This window comes from Vicugna pacos, unplaced genomic scaffold (assembly GCF_048564905.1).
Source record: "Vicugna pacos unplaced genomic scaffold, VicPac4 scaffold_106, whole genome shotgun sequence".
Taxonomy (NCBI): Eukaryota; Metazoa; Chordata; class Mammalia; order Artiodactyla; family Camelidae; genus Vicugna; species Vicugna pacos.
Window position 1 is genome coordinate 40,119 of NW_027328786.1, and position 19,028 is coordinate 59,146.

The following is a 19,028-nucleotide window of genomic DNA, read 5'->3' on the forward strand; positions in this document are numbered from 1 at the left end:
TAAATAAGTTCAGTATTTATTTTAGGGTTTTTGTTTTAGAATTGAATGTGCTAATTCCCTAATTTATTCCTAAAATACTGATCACATGGTTCTATGCTGGTGCCTTAGTAGTTGATTGCTAAGGGACTCAACAGTGAGAATGGGGATGGGGCCCCCTGGATCATACAGCTTATATTCCAGGATATGCTTGTAAAAGACAAGATTGCAGTGGATTTTTAGTAAATGTCCATTCCTTTCCTAATCCCCATTGATTGTGTATATATCTTTATACTAATATATGAACAATTTTTTTTGCAGTTTAAATCTCTTTGTAGTATTTAAAGAATGTAACTATAACAAAAATACGTGAAATAAAATGACTTGACTTTTATTTTCCTTTCAATAAGCAAAACAAAATAAAATAGAAAAGAAAAGAAAAAGTATTGAAGGAGTAGAAATAATTTTATTTCCGTGGAATCAACTCCCTATGTTAGGTTTTTCCATTGTGTTGTTCAACATCATATAAAATTGACAGGTTGTGACTTCAGTGTTGATAGCTAGGTGAGTATAGTTTCTTTTTGTGGTTGTCTTTGATGAATTATTTGCACTAGATCATAAATGATGTGCATGTTACATATTGGAAACGAGGAAACATTGGAGACATACTACCTCCAATGCAGTCATTTTGTTACCGAGTCCAAACTCGTTCTGCTCGCCGCATGACAGGCCAATAAACTGGGAGATGAGGTGTTGGAGCAAGGAATAGTGACTTCACTTGCAATGCTGGCAGACCCAGAAGACGGCAGACTGATGTCCTGGAGAACTATCTTCCCCAAGTAAGAATTCAGTCTCCTTTTATACTAAAAAGGGGGGGGGTTGTGGTTGGTTGTTGCATACTTCTTGCTTTATGAATTGTTTTTCCTTTGAATCCGCTGTTCTTGCAGCTGTCCATGTGGATCAAATCATGGTACCCCTGTAAAACCTCCAAAAAAACAAAGGCTATTCTCTATTATGCAACTTGCCATCTCTACAGAAGTGCAGATGAGGTAACATTTTTAAAGATCAGGGCCAGGAGAATAGGCTTTCCTGCAGATTTCAGGCTAAAGGCAACTTTCTTTTTCAAATGGTGCAGAGCTACCATGTCTGAGCCTAGGAAACAGGGCACAGGTTTAAACTCAAAGGAACAGATTTAACATAGGGTAAAAACTGTTACATTTTATTACAATTCCGTTTCCAGCTTCATAGATAATATTAGTAAGAAATACGAGCAATTTTGTATTTTTGCTTCTTAATAACCGATAAGTGTACCAACTATATTTTGTGAGCAGGGATGCTGTGCAGGCATTGGGGTGACAGCAAACTCTTGTAGGGGGTGGCCGACCCTGCAACATCTCTGATGCCCCGTGAGTGTTGGTGAGGGTCTCCGTAGCCAGGGCCTCTCTTCAGGAACCAGCATATGGGCATTGACCTCTGGAGACCTCTTTTTCGGCTGCAGGAATTTTTTCAGATATTGAGATTGAAAAATCACTCCAGCTGGGAATAATTAGGGGAAAAAAAGAAAAGGAAAAGGGTTTGGAGTAGAGTAGAAGAGTAGGACTTAAGATCACAGAGCCTGAGTGCTTGGCAGTGGGGCCTCGGGAGAGAGGGGAGAAGAGGTGGGGAGGGGCCTGGCTCTGGAACCAGCTCCTGTAATTGTCCCTGCACGCAAGCCACATAGCTTTAAATTGGCCTGGGCCACCTCTCTGGGCTGGATATCACCCTGGGCAGAACCGTGGTATCTGTAAAGTAAAATGACTTCACAACTATTGCACAGAGCTGCAGGTGTAAGAGAGCCTAAGCCTGTCTCAGAGTGCAGGGGACAAGCGGAAAGGAATGGCAAAATTTCCACTGACAATTGAAATTTTGTTAAATAGCCTGCTACAGTTGTTTGCATCACTTGAATGAATGCAGGCATATTTCTGTGGGCATTTATAGGTTCACTGAACCCTACCAGCCCCTCTTGCCCCCATCGGAGATGGGCTTTCTCAAGCACAGTGCCCCTCCTGCTTGGGTGGAAAACGCTGCTGGTCCTTGCCTGGGGCCGGGCTGCTGCAGGGCACTGAATCCCCGAGGCACGGCCTGTGAGACACGACAGGAACATCTCTGCTCTTGACTGGGTGCCTCCGTTTCCCCTGCAGTGTAAAAATGCCGATGACTGAGTTAGAAGCATGCTTCCAAGCTGTCCATGTCCTTGGCATCCAGAAGCGGAGCCTGGAAGCTTTCGAATTTATCCAGAATGCGGTTTACATTCACCTTCAGCAGGTGAGTGTATGTCCTTACACAAGTGGAGGAATTACTGCAGTTTTCCTGGAACTTTCTCACTACAAGTCCATTTGATTTTTCTGTGCTAGGATTCAGTATGGCCTGCTAAAAACTCTGGAGTGAGATCTTGAAACCCTGATGAAGAGCATTATTTATTTCATTTCTCTATATGATACTCTTTTACTTTTAAAATTCAGAATTTTTGGTTGTTTCAAAAATTTTTTGGGGGGGGTTGGAGAATCATGTTTACTCTTACCATCTTTGCAACCTGTTGCTTTGTGCCTCTCACCTGTCTTCTGTCACTTGTGAGGCGGTTCCATTTGTGACCCTGTCCGGGTTGTTCATGTTATAAAACATAAAGCCTGTAAAAGTACAGTCCCTTTTCCTCCGAAGACATTCCACAAATACTCCTTTAACCTGGGTGTGGTTTTAAGAAGACAGAATCTTTAGAACATGTCCTTGCAGGTTGCTAGTGCAAAATCCCAAAATCAATAGTCTAGCTCAACATCTAAAATCTTTCTAATTTACCTTGGAATTGTATGGATAAGTGAAGCAGTTTGCTAAGAACTCAGACCAGGTTTAGAATACAGGTTGGTGTAGCTCAGCAGGTCCTCCCAAGCTGATGCTCTGCCAGAGGGCGGGGCCGAGGGGAGAGGGCGGATCCTGCCCTCCCTGAGGTGACAATTTCATGGCAAAGACTTTCACCTGGTGAAGAACTTGGAGTTTCTTCTAAGAAGAGTGGGTCTTAAAAGAGTCCAAAAAGCGCGGGAGTGGCACAGTCCCATTTGTCTCAAGTAGGGGAGAGCGGCTGTGGGGCCACGTAGGAGACTCGTGAGTCCAGGTGGGCAGTGTTGGTGGCTTCCACTTGAGCGGTGCGACGGTCAGTGTTTAAAAGCGAACATATTGAAGGCATGTTTAGATGGTAAAAAGGAAAGGATGAAGGCTGGCTGTGAATGCAGGTTGGAGTAAGGCCCAGGTTTCTGGGTGGATTAATGAGGTAAATGATGGTCCTTCTGTGCTCTGAGGAGGGAAAGCTGCAGAGGGAGTTCTGCGGAAAACTGATGAGTTCAGCTGTGGGTAAAGTGAAAGGTTGTTAGATGTGTGGTCTGGGAGCTCAGGTGAGAGCCAGTAGTGAGTAGGGGGAGGTGAGAGGGACTTTCAAATAATTTTGTATTGTGAACATACAAATAAGTATGAGTAATGACACATTTAACACCTCTATATTCTGGATTCAAAGCCCAGTAACATTTTGCTATACTGACTGCAGAGGTTCTTAATATTTTTTAATAGAAATAAGTAGAAACAAAATAGTGGAGTTAGTGAGCATCTTAGAGTATATGTGTGTCCTTGTATGTATTTTTATACCTCATCTGTTTATAACCATAATCTACAAAAAGTTATCTTGCTTAGCATAAGAGTTAAACACAGGGACGTGACACACATTGTTGGGGGTTGAAGCTGATCTTCTCGGGCAAATTATGGACCCTCTCTTTGCCTTAGTTGCATCGTCTGTGACTGCCCCAGGGCCCCTCATCACAGCTGATTTCCTAGAGTAGATGTTGGGAGGGAGGCTGCTGAAGGGAGTAAGAGGTGGCAACTGCTAGGGATATTGAAGAGAGACAAAAACAGATTAAAGCCGATAAACTGAGTACAAATACCCTCTAAATAGAAGGAATCCCGCAGTGTTTTGAGCCGCTTATCATAAGGGAAAGAAAATCACGTGGATCCAAAGCTCTTGAGCATATGAATATTGTGGGTGGGAGGGTGTCATTATAAAAGTGTTGAGAAAAGGCCTCTTTGTTTTCCTTGACATTACCAGTAAGGATGGGGAGCAGAAGAGAAACCCTCTGCTTCACAGTTGAAGGTGCTGTTTTGTGCGAAACTGACCAAAGTTTGGAAACCAGTCATCAGCGATGCTGGCAAATGAAGAGGCTTCTGGATTGGGTGGGGCACTTGCTGTGACTTCCAGGTGACCTGCTGGCTGGGGGCTGTGTGGCGGGCAGTAGTTTTGCAGGGTAGCCCGGGCATAATCCCTAGCTCTGATGCTGCTGGTCTGATTAACAGACCTGGGCGCACACTGTCCTAATGGGGCAGCTCGGGATGTGGCCCTGCCGTGCTGAGAGCGAGAAGAGGGCTCCCCTGAGGAGGTGTTCCTGCAGAGACTGGAAACGTCCTCCTGCAGGGGAGGAAGAGCCTCTGAGCAGCGGGCCGGATGCACAGGCAAGACCAGCATGAGCACTGATGTTTCCGGGAGCCGGAAGTCATACAGTGGCCCAAACGGCCTTGTTCCTGAGAGACTGGAGGGAATAGATGCTGAAAAGGCAGGCTAGGGTCAGACCCTGTGGTGGGTTATGAGTGACAGGAGAGGATTGTTCAGGCAGGCATGAGACAACCCTGTGGGCGTCCCAGCTGGGGCGTCACGCCGAAGGGAAGAGCAGAGTTATAGACTTTGCCACTTATTAGCTGTGTGACTTTAAGCAATATCACCCCACCTCTCTCTATATATATCTTCATCTGTAAAGTGACACAGTGACAAGGTCGTGTCATCAGAAGTATTAGCTTAGCTCTGATCCTCTTTGTCGACTCCTGTCAGTGCTTCCCTGCAAGGTTCTGCAACGGCTGCTTTTACCCTGAGACGGGAGGGCATAGAGGGACACTGTAATACCCGAGGGAAGGAAGGGGTTGCTTTAAAAGCAGACATGTAACAGCCTGCAGCTGCAGACCTGCAGGCAGTTTGGTTGACGGTCCTTGAGAGGACTTTGGAGGCCTTAGCGTCGTCTTAAGTCTTGTTTCCCCTTGGGGACCGGATTTGCCTTTGGGGATTGATGTTGAAGATTTGAGCTTCTGCAAAGTTGTTTTCAGAGATGTGTATATACGTAAAATATCATATAAAATAAAATGATTTATTTAACGTGTGCGAATTTGTAGCTGTTAGGAACAGCTCTGTTGGCCTGGTCTCCACGGAGGACACCAAGGGTCAGCAGAGCGTGCAGGAGGGCAGGCAGCCTGCAGTGCTTCTGCGGGGTGTTCTCCCCAGCAGGGTGCTCTGCTGAGTTGAGTCTTCTACGAGTTTTGTTGCCAGAGGAGCAGACAGCAAATTAATGAGTTCTAGAGGGATTGTATAATGACAGGAAGAAATAGGAACCCGGAGATTTTCTGGACTAAAACACGCTTTGGTTCCTGATTCAGTGTGTTCCATTACAGAATTGATGAGTTGTGTCTATTCTGGAACGTCATTGAAATAAACGTTCAGCCTATATGTTAAGGGCTTTGTTTTATTTGGCTGGAGGACTCGAGCCGGGATGACAGCCTCTCAGATCACTCTGAGGGACTGCTCCCAAGAGGTAGGGGAGGAGCTAGGATATATAGAAGCTTACAACAAAGACCAGGTAATTGGAACAATAAAATATTACTTGTTATCTAAAGAAAACCAGATATCTCAAGTTAAAGTATTTACTGCTTTTCTATGTATGGTGAGAAGCAAACATTTGAGTCATTGAATTCATTCCTTTGGCAAGCCCCTGGCTATCTAGGGCCAGTATCCTGTCCTTTCTTACTCTGAGTCTGCTCAGAGGGCACCACTGTGAGTGGCTGAGAGGCCGGGCTGTAGGCATGTACTCGCTGGGGGTTGGCAGCAGCCGCTGATGACTCGGATTCAGCATTCTTTGTTTACTGTCATGGTTGCAGTATTTTCATGCACATTGTAGTATTTTCATTCACAGTGCTCCCACTTGGTCCTAAATTTGACCAATATTTTGAGAGAAATTTCATGACCAATTTTGTCCCACAGTGCTAGGATGGCTCATTCCTAGTTCAGGTGAAGAATCTTCTAAGTTGCCATTCAAGGTGTAAGTTTTTTTTTGTCAGGCCCTGTTGATACTAAAAGTTCTCTGGATCACCTGTCTTACTAGTCTATTATGATACAGAAAGTGTTTACCCATCTTTGCTCATTCCCATAAATAGAATCACACTATTATATTTATTTTCTTCAGGGTTATAAATTTTATCTGTTTCTTCAAGATGTTTAGCCATCATCAATCTTGTGGGCCTAGTTACACATTGGGAAATGTAACAGACAACAATTTTATAAAATAGACAGGATATAAGTAATACAGCTAGTAACGTTAATAAAGTCACGAGTAAGAATTTAATAGTCGAGAAGTTGTATTTTTGGGTTAAAATTTTGCTTGTGTTTCTGAGTTTGATCCTATGAGAAAGTTCATATTTATGGTCAGGGTCAGAGCAGGTATTAATTGGCCAGTTGAAATCTCCCACCTTGTAAGATCAACAGTGGCCTAAACAGAACTATAAATTCTTTTTAGAATAACGTTTCTGAGGGCTATCTAATTAGAGCCTTGGAGTAGGGAAACCCACCAAGGTAACACAGAAGTACTAGACATAGGTAATTTATCATAAACTTAACAAGTGGAGTAGATCATAATCAAAGGTTGGAGAAATTATCAAAGTAATTGGTATACAGTCCTGGTCCGGTGTCTTGGGTCAGCTGTCTAGCTCAGATGTCGTCTTCTTCTCATCCTGGTATGGAAGCTTTTTCTCCATTTGGGCATTGTTTTAAGGTGAGCAGCACTCGATAGGCCAGTGCACTGCAGGGGCTGTTTCAGATAGGAAATGAATCCGAGACTCCGTTTCCTTCAGCTTTGGTGTGTATGGTCTGGTAAAGAGTACCTGAAAAAGGGTCCTTCCATTCAGGTTGGAGACAGTTATTTAAGTCATGCCTGTTGCAGTATGTATAATCCCCTGGCTGCAGGTCATGGGGCATTGGAACTTTACCCAAGGATAGATTTCTGAGCTTCAGAAACAAACCTAGAGTATCTTTTTCATAATTCAATTAAACCGTACAGTAATGTGACATAACAGCAAGGAATAATCTGGGAAGTGTCTTAGTAAATATGGACCTCAATTAACAAAACTAGAATTTAATATCCACTAAAATATAATTTATTTTCTCTCTTAAGTTACCCTCAGTTTTCTCAAATATAGCCAAATCAAGATTAATTTTTTACAACTTAAGTCTGATTATTTGATCATATAGGCTTTTTTAAATTGGCTGTGTTGGAAGTTTTAATACGGAGTCTCAGGGTAGAATGTTAAGGTTTGCTAAGGCCAAGAAAGACACGTCAAGGCTTTTCATGGGTTTCTGCCTTACAGATTTAGGTAAATTCTTTTCTCTTTAAAATCCTTAAAATATCTTTATACTCTTATATCTGTTAGGAGATGATCTCCCTAATTTGTTTGATAGAGCCACTGGGAACCTAAGTGTTTTTAGTCTCTTGAGGGATCAGATAGAGAGAAAAGATAAGTGTTCCAAGTGTGATTACATAGGTATAATTTATCAAATTGCTGTGAACCATAACTAGCTTAAGGAGAAGAGATTCTTTACGTCTGGGAAACAGGTTAAAAGCCAGTAGTATTTCAAACAATATCAAAAATTATAACCATATTCAGCAGGTTAATCAGTCCCTTGTAACTAATTCTTTTAATGAGAGTTTTCATTAGAACTTTAAAATGTCTTACCCAGTTTAGTTCAGTGCTATAGTGTGAAATTTATTAGGAATCAGTAAATCTCCTTGAAGAGAAAGCATTTTGCAAAACCATCAGAAGAAAACAATTAACTGTCTATAAATGACAAAAAATGGTTAAACACCGTTACACTATAATCAATAAAGAAATCTGTTCACTATACCCATAATTATCACTGGTAACATTTCAGATATACCAGAATTTTAGGGAGTCCATATAATTTCTACAATATCTATATTAATAATATTGTCTCATTCAATATAACCTTAGAAGTTTTATGATTCATTTGACAATTCCATGTTATTTAAAATGCCAAATGAAACTTTATAGTTAAAAATCTCTCTTTGGGATGTTTCAGGGGCCTTCTGTAGCATCCCAAACTTAACTGGAGATTAAAAGAATTTTAATTAATTAAATTAATTTTTATTTAATTAATTAGAATTTTATATTTGGGGAGCTTTTTGAAAGATTTCAGAACACTTGATCAGATAAACATATAGATCACTGTAAAGTAGTACTAATTCATTAACAAGAAAATACGTCAAAAGTAAAGGCAGAACAGATCAGCTAAGTGGTATAAGAAGTTTTACAATCTGTTACTGAAGGAGGATTAACATTTTAAGAAAATTTTTTCCTCTTAACAGAGAGAAAAACAATTCTAATCTTGTACCAGCTTACTTCTAAGATTCATTTACGTTGCCCAATTTGTTTCTAAACTTAGCCAATTCTGACCATGTACAAAACTCTTCCCTCAGGGTTCCTTTTCCACAAGCCTTCCACAGCTTTCTATACTTATATTAGTGTGTCCTTTATTTTTCTTCTATTCAGAAGTAACCAGGTTCAGGAGAAAGTCACTATTTTTCATTAACAAAATATAATTCCATTCTTATATCTTCCTTTACGCATTTATATTACTTTCCTAGGATACTGAGATCATTCCCTTACTAATAGAGACTATTTCAGTGTGGCACCAACCATTTATTAATATTTCTATATACCTTTAGTTTCACTGTAAGAGGAAGTTAAATGTTAAGTAATTCGTATTTCAATGTTATTTTATCTGAAAATGGCATAGCTATTTAATAAAATCTTGTCATTTAACTTAATTTAGCACAACACTAGAATTTAAAGATACCAAACACTTAGAGATTATCTTAAACATACATTTTAAAAATATATTTTAAATATTTACCCAAAGCTCTCATCTCATTTGCATTTAATTTAATTAAAATTTTACCACAGCACATTACTTTCATTTTTTTTTGACAAATCTGCAACAGATATAACAGGATCTTATTTGACTTTCATTAAACCTAGGTACAGTAAAGGTATTATACATAATATTGATGACTTTAAAGATGTCTATATTAATTAGAACATACTTAAACTAAACAATATCAAATATTATCTTAATATTGAATATTTTCCATTTCACATGACGCTGAAAGTCAATTTGTTCAGTTGTTATTTTAAAAATACTTAATGTTTAAGCTCTTATATTTTTACGTCAATTAAGCAGAGCTCTATGACTTTGAATTTTTTTTCTTTAGCAGTAGAAATATCTCACTTCTATAATGTGTACACAGGCTTATAATCAGAAAAAAGCTAGAGATCTCATAGCTTCACTTTAAAACTTACTTATAAGATAGGTATAATAATAGTTGGAGTAAGCTGAATTTGCTTGCTCAAATCATTAAGGCTTACTATTTATGAAACAGACAGTTAAAATTTCTTCACAATGTCTGAAGGACCCTTCAGAGTTCTGAGTTCTAATATGCCAAAAATTTCTTGGCCTTAAGGTTTATTTCGTTGAGCTAATTAGACTCAGTCCTAGGTCACTGTTTGTTGTATTTATATTTCTGATGTGCAAGACAAAGACACTGTCTTCCAGGTCCCCAGAGAACTGCTCTCTCACCCAGGCCGTATTTTATCTCCTTAAATGGCATTTTTGTATCAGTGAGAAGAGCTGTAAACAAAGAATTCCATGTTTTAAAACTTTAAGGCTTACTTAAATATGTCTTCCAAAACTTGCATAAGGCATTTAGTAAGATCTCTTTTCCTTGTGTTATAAGTTAAACCCAGGGTAAACCTGTATTTTTTTATTAGCCACTCAAATTAGTTTTTAGATTTACATTATATTGGACGGCTTATGTAACTATATTGGTTTATTTTAATTTGTTCAATTAATATTTTCAGAGGGACAGATATGTGCCTAGCCTTATAATACCAAGAAGGGGAAGTGTTTTTCCTCTTAAACATATGTATCCCACAACACAAGCAAAAGTTTTGTATAAAGACCACTTAAATATACCAATTTCACAAACTTTTATCTCAATTTTATTAAATCTTATACCTTTAATTTTTATATTTATTAAGTTTAATCAATAATTCTTATTTCTAGAAGGAGTGCCAGAAACCTTTTTTTGTGTGTGTGTGCATTGTATATAATTTTATAGAAGTCTCTAGGATGCCCAAGATTCAGCCAAAGAGCTTAGGCACTTCTCAGTTTTTAATTTCATTAATTGGTCTGTTATCCCAATTATTGATCAAGTATTTCAGTCTATATATACATATATTTCAAACTGTGGTAAGTAAAATGGGCTTGTTTGAACTTTAATCTTGGGGGGGAGTAGGTGAACTCTTTGGCCCTTTTTTTTTTAACTTTACGTTGTGTAGTATCAAAACCCTGTATGTAAATCCAAAAATGTCCATTTTATTTATTTGATTCAAAATAACCATATAAAAATATTTATCCTTTTGGGGTAAGCCACTTATTTTTTTTTTCGACATTTTTACAATCATTTTTCCAGTTATTCAACCTAATTAACATTAATTATTCTAAGTTTTTATTAGCATATCTAGAAACATTTATCAGAAAGGAAAACACAAACGTAGCTTTTCAAACCAGTTTTATTTTTTTAACTAAGTTCTTAGGTTAACCATTAGATATATTTTTCTACATTTAAACTTGATTTTAATAGAAACCATAAAACAACTGTTTATAATGAGATCTCTTTAAACTTTCACCAATTAAAAAGTTTTTCCAAATTAAAAAATCCATCATATGGCCGTCAATTTATATACAAATATAATATATATATAGTGATTTTAAACCAATAAGATGAAGAGGCCCTTCCACATGAGAGTCGGGGTGTTGCCTAAATAAAATTCAAAGGTTTACTCTCCAAAAGCTAAAAGCCTTTGTGGTCCAGGCTGATGCAGCAAAGTTTAAGATGGCAAAATATCTGAAAATTGGTACAATCAAAGAATTGCTTAGAATCCCAATTTATTTGCATGGCCACCATATGTACACAATACTTGAAACTTTTGTATGGTGGAGTCCAAGGTTTCCTTTAAAAAATAAACTAAACATACATATACATACATACACACACTTAAAACACCCAGAGAAAGATAAAACATTTACATTTCAAGGACACAGGAAGAGAAATCCAAGTTACCCCTAAAGGGGATTTTGTTTTTATAAGTTCAGAATGCCAAAATTGTTTTTATCAGGCCTGGTTAGTTATTTTCAGAGTGAGTTTTTTTTTTCTTATTCCCAATTAATGTTGTAAATTTTGTATGTACATAAACCTGGCTGGGGTAATAGTTGGAGACTGGCAATCTGTCATTTCTTTTTCTTTTCTTTTCTGTTCTTTATTTTTTTTTTTGAAAGTTCTATTCCCCATTGTAAGGTCGGGTTCTCAGAATAAATTTGCTAGTAAGATTTCCCACAGGGACAACTCTGTGTCATGAAGTCTTTGTGTCTACCACTCCTGGAAGATTCTCTGTCACCCGAGAAAGCTGTTACCAGCCAGGAGGATGGTCCGAATTTTGGAGTTGAAAGTTTCCTCATAAGAGTTTTACTTTTATCCTGAAAAATTCAATGGAGGTAACCAAATTGAGGAAAATATTAGACCAGACTCTTACCTAACCACTCAGTCCTGAACCCAGTGTCTTTCAACTTGGACTCACTCAGGATGTCTCCACTGGGTGAGTATTTTCCTCATATGTTTCCAACAGCCCCACTTTGGACATATCCTCAAGGTGGATATTTCCTGTTATCTTTCAACCAGGCCCCACTCAATATGTCTCCACTGGGTGGGTAATTCACCTCAGTTTCTTTCAACTGGAGGGCCACGTACCTGGATACACCGCCAGATAAAACTTAGGATCATCAACCAATATGTGAGATCCGAGAACCTAGAGAGACTCACCCAAATTCATCTGGACTCCCCGAGGAGGTGGATGGGCACAAAGGGCCACTGCTGGTACCAAGGCTCCGGTTACTTGGAGAGTTCAGGTGGAGAGAAATCTGCTGTGGTGCTTCATGGTGTCCAAAACTGTTGACTGAAATACATGTGCAGCCTAAAAGTTAAGAGTTATGTTTCATTTGGCGGGAGGACTCGAGCCAGGATGACAGCCTGTCAGAACTCTCTGAGGGACTGCTCCCAAGAGGTTGAGGCAGAGCTAGGATATATAGGAGCTTTACAACAAAGACCAGGTTGTTGGAACAATAAAAGATTGCTTGTTATCTAAAGAAAGCCAGGTATCTCAAGTTCAAGAATTTAGTACTTTTGTATGTGTGAGAGGAAGCAAATATTTGGACTCACTGAATTCATTTTTTAGACAAGCACCTAGCTATCTCGGGCCAGTAGCCTGTCCTTTCTTATTCTGAGTCTGCTCAGACGACACCATTGTGAGTTGCTGTAGCAGCTGGGCTGCAGGCCTGTCCTAGCTGGGGGGTGGCGGCAGCCTTTAATGACTTGGTTTCAGTATTCTTTGTTTACTGTCATGGTTGCAGTATTCTCATTCACATTGTAGTATTTTCGTTCACAGACTGATTATGGATAATCTGCAACCTTGGAAAGCAACCGAGATGGAATTACTGCAGGTACCTTCTGTTTTAATAAGCCGTGTGCAAACATAAACAGGGAGGAAGCATACACTTGGATTTGGAGGTGTAGGAAAGGGATCCTGCACATTGCAGGAGAACGCAATGCAGAATTCCTTAAGTCCACCTTTCTTTACTGTAGTGGTTTCTGAGAACAGTTTATGGTAATTAACCAACATTGACAAACTGCACAAATTGCATTTAAGAGCTGGCCGGCTGAAACTTGTGTATTGGAGAGGTGGAATTCAAAGGCAAGTGGTCAGGTGGATTGGAGAGAGATGGAGCCAAGGCCTGGGCCCAGATTCCGGTTTAAATTGCCATTTCTTCACCATAGGGCCTTGGAATAGAATTCAAAATCTCTTAACCTGTTGGTGAATCTGTGAAATGAGCATAATATTCATTTCACCATGGGATTGTTGTAAGATCTAAAGAGTATTATAGCACACATGAAGCACTTAACCCACTGGCACTTAGCAGTGTTCACTGTGTGGGGCCGCCCCGCTTAGCATGTGTCAGAGCCGTAAAGGCAGCATTTGTCTGTTGAGGATGCACTTGCAGCCCCTTGGCTAGGTTATGAATTTGGTGATTTCCTATAATCCTTGTAATTCTATGTGCCATGGACAGTTATTTTCATGGACAGATGAGGAATCTCATGGTAAAAAGACTGTATAATTTGCCCAAAATCAGACCATAATTTTGGGTGCAGAGGCCTCGGTTGAGCATGGGCCCCTGGGCCTTCTGCCCTCTCTGTTCAGCACCAGAGCCAGATATGGAGTCGGCTGTTTCCCTGCCCAGAATATCCGGCAGGCCGCAAGACACATCTGGCCCTGTGCTGCTTGAGCAAAAACTCCGAAGGAGAGACAGTTACAAAAGGGATAAACATAAAAACAGACGACAGCAAATTGTGATCAGCTCTGAGAAGGAAAGGAACATGTCTCGCCGTGCAGAGCTGAGAGCTTTTCCGTCTGGGCTGCTCTGGGGGTGTTCATCTCAGCTAAACAAGTTCTGCTGCTGCACCAAGGCAGGAAGGCAGGGCGCGTGTGGCCAGGTAGACAGGGCCTCGTTGATCGTACTCATTCCCCATTAAGCGACAGTTGTCTCGGGCACTTAACTAATAAACAGATGTTGGCCATAATCATCACGCACTTTGCTTGGTAGTTTTCTTGGCCCCAGCATTGAGATGAGGTCATTGAAGCTGGGGAGTTTGCTGCATGCCCGTGATTACCTTGCAAATACCCCGACTGTTCTTTCAATCTAGACTGGTGTGGCTGTCATGTCCCAGCCCTGTGAATGGCATCGTGTAGCTTCTCCCAAGTGGCCCAAATGACTGACATTGATATGCTTAATTCGTTGGAAATAGTATGTGACAATAATAGAAAAAGGTAGTAAGAAATTGTTTGGAAAACTGGAAAAAACCTTTTCTTCCCCAGCTGGGGGAGCGTAACCCGTATCACTCACCCTACTCACTGCCTGTCACCTCCTCCCCGCCGACTCCGTGTTCATAAGCCACACTGAGCCTTGGGAGAACATTTTGCCTCATGACACTTTTGACTAGGACCTGCAACTTCTTTGTCCCTGGTTAACTCTCTCTTCAAAGCCATTCAACTTTTTGCAGGCTCCTCCACTCAGATGTAAGAATAGCCTCTTTAAACTTCTTGATGCAGCTCCTTAATGAAGATCTTGTGATGGAAACCTAGCCAAAACTGGGATGTATGCATATAGTGACTGCAAACTCAGCACTTTGTTAGTTCAGAATCAGAGGGGTGAGTGACTCAGGAAATGCTTTTTTAAGGTAACAAGGGGAAAGTGAAAGGACGCTTGCTGTGTGAGAAAGAAACATCTCAATCACAGCCAGTAAGGCACCTGTGTTCAGGATGGGGTGTGGCGAGTGCAGAGTTCTCACAAAGAAAATAGTGGTGTGATGGGAGCGAGGACAGTTGGGTACTTTATTGGGGAGGAAAAAAAGTGGGCTGAACATTTCCTTGTTGAACAAGAGGATTGTGACATGATGTGCTTGTATTTTGGAGAGAAGGGTTTTGTGGGGACAAACCTAGGAGTACGCTGTATGTCTGGGGAGTCAGCACAACAGAGAAACACAGAGAACCGGGCAGACCCCAAGACCCATGCTGGGGGAGAGACTGCCCACCAATTGGAGCCCTGGAGGCTGCTTCTGTCCCTTAGCTGTGGCCTCAGACCTCCCTTCACAGCCCAGTCCTGTTGATACAAGAATAAAAAACGTTGGGCATGAGAAGGGCTGTGTCCCAGGCTTTCATTGAGCCCCTGGGATGTGCCCCACCAGATTTTGTTCCTTAACTTCATGCAGTAAAGAATTCAAGAGCAAGCCAGTGTTGAGTAAAGGTAGATTTATTCAGAGAGATACATTGATAGGCAAGAGAAACTTCACGAGGTGTGGGGGTTTGATGCTCATATTAGATGTAGGTACACACTCCACACATTGTGGGCCTTCCCCAAAGAGGGAGAGAGAGTGGTGACCGCGAGGTGGCGCTGTGTTGCTTGTTTTCTTGGGCTTGGTGGTTTCATATGCTAATAAGTAGAAGGACCAGCCTTAGGGCAAGGGGCTAGGATTCCCAGGGAGTTGGCCATTTCCCACCCTTTGACCTTTTGTGGCTAGCATTGGGACTGCCATGTTGCCTGGGGCATGTTATTCACCAAGTTACTATTACAATGGATGTTTACTGAAGCTCAAGATCTGCTAGAAGTTAAATCTCTTCATCCTGAGCCTCAAGGCCTATTGGGGTTTGAATCCTTTAACATTTTGATGTTAATTGCTGTGGCCTTCCTTGAATGGCTGTGCTCTTCCCCCTTCCATCCTGTCTCACTGTGATGACACAGAGACAGCAAAGGTCGGGCCCTACCTGTGCTCCTGCATTTAAAGGTGGGAGGTGTGAGGTGGGCTTATGATGACCCTGAATGGTAAGAAAAATGTTTCAGATTTTCCTACGTGAGACATGGGCACCTGACAGCAACCTCCGCAGATTTATCTCACGGGCATTATCGCTTGTGTTGTTATAGAAACAACAGGCAAGCCAAGAAACAAGTATAACTCACAAGGTTGTAGTACTGAGATTTATTTCGCTGGCACGCTCAGAGGGGCTTCATTTCCAAAGCTCTGAGCACCTCCAAGACGTGCACATGAGGTTTTATAGGGTTAATTACAAGTATGGGGCTATTAGCCAATAAGGCTCAAACAACAAAAAGCAAGGAATCAGTACACTGAAGCTTATCAATTTGGAACAGATCCCGTTACTGACAATTGTTGTCCTTGGATTTACGTGTTAGCTTATTAGCCCATTAAACTGACACTAAACTTCAGGTTTACCAGGTAGCTCAGCAAAACTTAGATCAGTAAACCGACACTTATCACACTTAGATTTGTGACTTAGCTTGTTAGCCCAGCTGGGGTTTTCCTTCACAGTGTCACTTATATTTTTTATTTTTCTTTTTATCTTTTTTTAAGTATTTAACCCAAATTTAATATCAGGGTTCTTTGGGAAAGAAATTTCTCTTTATCTTTTCTTTGGGGTTCTTTTGGGGGGGAGGTAATTAGATGTATTTATCTGTTAGTGGAGGCCCTGGGGCTTGAACCCAGGACCCCGTGCACGCTAAGCACATGCTCTACCACCCGCCCCTTCATCAATTTCTTTTTGCTTTAGCTGCCAAGAATCTTACAGCTGAATTTGTAGTCGGCCTTTAACACTTGCCCTGACTTCATGGAATCCATTTTTATGAGTTTATCTCCCCCTGGTTTCATTTAAGTATTGAATCTCCATTTTCTCTTCACTCTCCGTTTTGCATTTTTGTTGTTATGGTTGTTAAGCTGTGTTTAACAGAATTGTTTAAATTCTCTTTTAGCAAGAGGCTGAATGTAAATAAATATGTAAGCAAACAGCACAATTAAATGCTTTTATACATTCTGAGCTGTTTAGTAGTAACTTAAAAACCGAATTGAATATTAAAGTGATAGCATTTTAAAAATATTTTTTAATTTTTCATAAAAATATAGCTGATTTAAAATATGATATTAGTTTCAGGTGTACAATAGATGCTCCATTTATAGTTACTGTAAAACATTGTCTGTATTCCCTGTGTTGTAAGATACATCCCTCTAGCGTGTTTACATTACATGTTGCAGTTTGTATAAGAAAGTTGGGTAACGCAGAGTCTGGAACGTGGCTGTGTATGACTCAGGTTCACGCTCACCCTGCCTGTCAGAGCTCAGGCCTTCACTCCTTTCTGCAGGGGAGCGAGTGGAGGCAGCTCTCATCAGCGCTGTCACCACCCTCTGAGTGGCAGTGACAGCAGTGACTGTGTGTGGACGTGCAAATTGTTTTTCCAAGAGCTTTATATGCGTTTCTGCATTTAATAATTAAAGCCCTCCTGTGAGGAAGCGTTTTTAATGCATAATACATTTTATTTTGATATTGATAGATTTCAAACCTCTGGAAAATTTACAGTAGTACAATAAACGCTTAGATACAGTTCACCTTATAGGGCACTATTTGGCTTTCTGTGTCTGGCTTATTTTAGCATAAAATTTCAAGGTTCTTGCATATTGTAGCCTGAATCAGTACTTTATTCTTTTTGTTTGATAATATCCTTTTCCATTTTTTTTGGTTTTAGTTTATTTAAAAATATTTTCATTGAAGTCTAGTCAGTTTATAATGTTGTGTCAGTTTCTTGTCTACAGCACAAGACTTCAGTTAAAAAGGAACATACCTGCATTCATTTTCATACTGTTTTTAAACATAAGTTACTATAAGATATTAAATATATTCTCCTGTGCTATACAGTATAAACTTGCTGTTTATTCTTTACATACTCAGTAACTGCAAATCTTGAACTCCCAATTTATTCCTTCCCCCACCCTCCCCCCTCTGGTAACCACAGTTTGTTTTCTGTGACTCTGTGTCTCTTTCTGTTCTGTAGATAAGTTTATTTTTTTGTTTCTTTCTATTTTTTTTTTTAGAGTCCACATGTGAGCAATCTCATGTGGTATTTTCCTTTCTCTTTCTGGCTTACTTCACTTAGAATGACATTCTCCATGTCCATTGATGTTGCTGCAAATGGCATTATTTTATTATTATTTTATGGCTGAATAGTAGTCTATTGGACAAATATGCTACAACCTCTTTATCCAGCCATCTGTCAGTGGACATTTCGGTTGTTTCCATGTCTTGCTATTGTAAATAGTGCTGCTGTGAACATTGGGGTGTAGGTGTCTTTTTTAATTAGGGTTCCTTCTGGATATATGCCCAGGAGTGGGATTGCTGGGTCATCTGGGAGGTCAAGGTTTTGTCTTTTGATGAACCTCTATACATTTTTCCACAATGGCTCCACCAAACTGCATTCCCACCACAGTGTAGGACGGTTCCCAATTCTCCGCAGCCTCTCCAGTATTTATTGTCTGTGAACTCCTCAATGATGGCTATTCTGACTGGTAAGAGGTGATACTTGATTGCAGTTTTGATTTGCATTTCTCTGATAATGATATTGAACATTTTTTCATGTGCCTACTGGCCATTTGTGCGTCTTCATTGGAGAAATGTTTCTTTAGGACTTCTGCCATTTTTTGAATTGAATTGTTTGTTTTTCTTTCTATTAAGTGTAAAAGCTGTTTACATATTCTGGGAATTAAGCCCCTAGCAGTTTCATTTATTGCAAATATTTTCTCCCATTCCATAGGTTGGTTGTCTTTTTGTTTTGCTTACTGTTTCCTTAGCTGTGCAAAAGTTTGTAAGTTTAATTAGATCCCTCTTGTATATTTTTGGTTGTTTTTCTATTGCTTGAGTAGACTGCTCTAGGAAAACATTGCTGAGATGTATGTCACATGTTTTGCCTATGGTTGCTTCTAAGAGGTTTATAGTGTCTTGTCTATATGTTTAATTCTTTAACACATTTTGAATTCATTTTTGTGTATGCTGTGAGGGAGTAGTCTAACGTCATTGATTTACATGCAGCTGTGCAGTTTTCCCTGCGCCATTTGCTGAAGAGGCTGTCTTTACTCCATTGTATGTTCTCACCTCCTTTGTCAAAGTTTCAATGACCAAAAGTTTGTGGGCCTATTCTTGGTAAATGTGTTTATCCGTTCATTGATGGATGGATATTGTTAGTAACTTTTGGCTACTCTGAATGATACTGCTATGAATATTGATGTGAAATTTTTATGAGAATATGTTTTCATTCTGTTGGCTGTACAGTTGGCCCTCCATATCTGTAGTTTCCACTACATGGATCCAGATGGCTGATTGTAAAGGGACTCGAACATCCTTGGATTATGGTATCCAGGGTGTGG

General features: G+C 40.1%; 1 protein-coding gene across 1 annotated transcript in view; it reads left to right on the forward strand.

Moving 5' to 3' along the window:
* LOC140694865 (uncharacterized) overlaps positions 1–19,028 on the forward strand; it is a 93,964-nt gene that overhangs the window by 37,658 nt on the left and 37,278 nt on the right. Inside the window, exons 12-13 of the mRNA XM_072957890.1 lie at positions 706–815; positions 2,157–2,280. The gene's annotated coding sequence lies outside the window, so the exon portion shown is untranslated. The remainder of the gene's footprint in view (positions 1–705; positions 816–2,156; positions 2,281–19,028) is intronic.